Source organism: Opisthorchis viverrini, assembly GCF_000715545.1.
Source record: "Opisthorchis viverrini unplaced genomic scaffold opera_v5_94, whole genome shotgun sequence".
Taxonomy (NCBI): Eukaryota; Metazoa; Platyhelminthes; class Trematoda; order Opisthorchiida; family Opisthorchiidae; genus Opisthorchis; species Opisthorchis viverrini.
Window position 1 is genome coordinate 493,658 of NW_008751751.1, and position 3,844 is coordinate 497,501.

The following is a 3,844-nucleotide window of genomic DNA, read 5'->3' on the forward strand; positions in this document are numbered from 1 at the left end:
ATACTTATTCCAGCACTTAGCTACTTAAGGCCCATCCGAAAGGCAACACTGTCACTGCAAAGTAACGAAGAAGTTCTGCAACGGCGTCTCAGATCCTTCCCCAATTCACTAGAGTTCCACATGTATTATTCACCTTGTTATATTTCTGGAGAGAGAAAACCTATAGCATTTCAGTGCATCTTAAGATTTGGTGTCTTGGTGTTCACCAAGACGACTGATATCCAGGTTTCTGTACCGCAGTCAAATAAAAATCGAAATGAAAATTTGAGAATACCAAATCTGTGTTGTACAAAACCATAAGTCACAAAATGGCTCAGCCGTGGACTGAAGTAGTATTACAGCGAGGAACTGAGCAGTCAAACGAATAAAACTAAGGCAAATGCTGTTATTCGTACACTTGCAAAATCGAAAGTCCTCTGTTGGGCCTTAATATTGAATGAAAAGGATAGATGTCTTTGGAGTGACAGCATCGTTGAAAACTTCTCGTAAAAGCAAAAGGTCATATCGCAACAAAATGCTGCATGTGTTGTGTGCATGCGATTTTTCAAACGAAGACCACCCAGGATATATCGATTCAACTACAGAAAACTAGATAAACGAACAACACAAGATTCCAACCTGGAAAGCGGAGAAGGCCAAAACGAAATATTAGAAATTACCCTGCTGCCGCCTTATGTCTATTCCAGCGATGAGATCGATCATTCTTCATCCTGGACTGATCTGTCAACACAACTAACCAGGCCTGGTAACCGGACACAAAGCCAAATTTAAAATCGTTACCAAAAAGTGGCTTCAAATGACGGCTCCCACAAACATATCCACCCAAAAACGTAATCACCACCAGCAGTAGCACCTAAACCTCAGACGAACCCGCACATGTTGGCGGACTCTCTCCTGTATTGACCGTACCAAACCAGGAACATGATCAAACTGGTTACGACACACGATGAATGAATGGCTATGCTGTCTTATTTTCGTGTGCTCGCTTGGTTGCAAAACCCATGAAAAAGTCATCTACGGTAGTCAAAAAATTAAGCCACGATACTTTACAAGGCAGCACCTGGATTTATAAACTGTCAAATGAGGAAAAAATTAGATGCCATTAAATGCGGGTATTGATTTTTGTCTGCGATCCAACTCAAATTTCAACTCAGGTAGTCGACGGTTCCTTCATTTGACACACACAGCAAACCAAACTCAATTACCGTTTTGAGTATGCTTACCAAAACTGCAGATTATATCACAAAAGCACGGAGTCTCTTTGAATTCGCAATTATCTTATGGTAAAATCCTAGCACTGATTAATCATTTGTTTTATCAAACGGAACATAAGCCCGTGCATGGGAAACTCACCGATTTTAGTGAGGTTTTACTGTCTTCAGCAGATTTAGAAAAATTTTTGTCATGCTAATTTTTTGGCTGCTTTTACACTTGTCCGAAATCCCATAATAAAACGAATTATTAAGTCTTTACTCAAAGCCGACAATATTAAGTAACACTGAGAGGGAAGCAGTAAAATATACTAGTGGGTATGGTTCATTAGGGTGAACAAGGCAGGTAAAATAATGCAAGTAGTAGAGCACCAAATTCGCTCTCCTAGACCATGCCTTGGCAACAGTCTTTACTTACAATACCCTAAATAGTAGACATTTGTGTCGGATGCTATCTTAACGGACGGTTTATCGGTCACTACATCAAACCTTCGGCAGAAATTCGGGCTGTGGATGTATGGCACAGTGCGCCCGTATTTTGTGGACTGTACCACGTCCAGCCGTCCAGCTAACTGAAAATTAAGATCTTTTTTACAAGTCTTAGAGAAAATCACAGTTCTGTGCCAATTCAATTAGTACAATTGCAATGCAAAACTTCATGCCGCAGAAAACTGCCGTCTGCAGATTCTCAAGAAAGGAAGGTCGAACATCATCAACGATAACCGCTGTGCAGCATCAAGTTCATGGCGCTTACATTTTTATGCTGGTAAAACAAATGGTCGGCATACCAAACTTACATCCAGACCATCCAAGATAGAAACAGTATACTCTGATTTGCTTTAATAAATGTGAATATACCATAAAAGTGGGTGCCATTAATTTGGAGCTCACATGAGATTCTAACGCTTCGTTAGCTTCTAAACGCAACGATTTAAAATCACTGTGTATTCAAATTTGACTCCTTCAAGACTCTTCTGAGTATATGGCTAAATACCTTGATAGCGTTGAAACTAATTAATATACAGCATGGTGTGCATGAAAAGGTATGAGAGTGGTGTGGCAGATAGCCGTCACAAAACATATCTTTGGGGGCTTAAAAAGCTTTCATATTACTTTTACTTTCGTTTACTCGCCGGAAGATTTGGGTTTACTTCTGCATCTGTTTTTACGCCGGCGTGTATTACGTCAACGATGCGCGATGTGGATCTTTGTTTACATGATGCAGTTGAAACTTACAAAATTCCACAATTCGACCAAATAAATAATTAAATTCAAAATTAAACTGCTGAATCAGTTTGCAGCCAAATAGTCCAAAAGCTGAATGTTGTAAATTAATTTTTTCAGACATTTAAGACGGTGCATTTTGAACATAAATTTGTAGAAATTTCGTGGCAATAATTAATTTAGTGTGTTTGACCCTACAAAGACGAATGCCGGAGAAACGCCTCAGCTCCTCCAGAAGTTTCCTTGGGAAAAACCCGAACAACCACCTGTTTGCACGGAGAACGATTGCTGCTTACACTATCACACTTGACTGCAAAAGGTACGGCAAAAGTAGTGCTGTTTCACTAAGCAAAAATTGAGCGAACCGAAAGACGTCCAAAAGATAAAACGTCTTAGTACACCAGTGGATTGTTTGCCTTGGAGTGGTCGTAATGACGAGACCTAAGTGTGTTACTAATACTCGGTAAGCTAGCAACTTGTGTCACCCACAGAAAAATTTCACTTTTGATTGTTTTATAGTTGGCTTTGCACTCGTCATTTGGAGTATGTTAGCTACACTTTTTTACTTTCGTCTGATCATATTTGGTGAGACTTTACTATCGTCTTGACTGTGTAGAACTAGGGAAGTAGAAATCCACCCCTGTAGTTTCAACAGCTGTCCGGTTGTGGCCAATCAGTCATTTCTCCTTCCATCAGTTTGCACACACTAATTTTGTACCAACAGTTGACTGCAACTGGAAGCCTTCACTAGATGTATTGGTCCGGTAACACTCAGTAACAGTCGTCCAACTGCGGCAGACCAACACAACTACGTCATTCAAAAAGTGACGTAAATCATCCGGATCTTCAATATTTGGATTTCAACTGCTTCTGTCTTTACGACACTAAAGTTACTTCTAGAGAAACCACTCTAACTGAGTGAAGTTGAAGACGTCACCAAGTGTTGGAATGATTGTATTTAACTCGAAGAATATTTTCCTCGTGCATGCGTCTTTCATGTGATATTTTACTACAAATGTATGTATTATTATTTTCTAGCAGGGGACTTTTGCGTGTTGCAATTATTTTGAAGGGTTTAAAGTAAAATATGTTAACATATGATTGTGCAGATATCGTTTTCTTGATTTTCATAATTTTAACCTTATTATCCAAACAGCTGAATTTCACAGGCCTTCACCAGATAACAACAATTTATCTTAATCTGAATAAGTGATGAAGTCATCACAAATATGTGGTAAAAACGAAGTCATGGTAGATCCAGGAATGTCAGATCATTGCCATTTTTTCATATGTTTTACCATTTCAATTCAATTTTGAATAGGGGACGGTTTTAGCTCGTTTTCTATTTCTGAACGGTTTTATTCTCTAAAAAGCTAGACGACGCGTTTGTGTAACGCATTTTTTACACA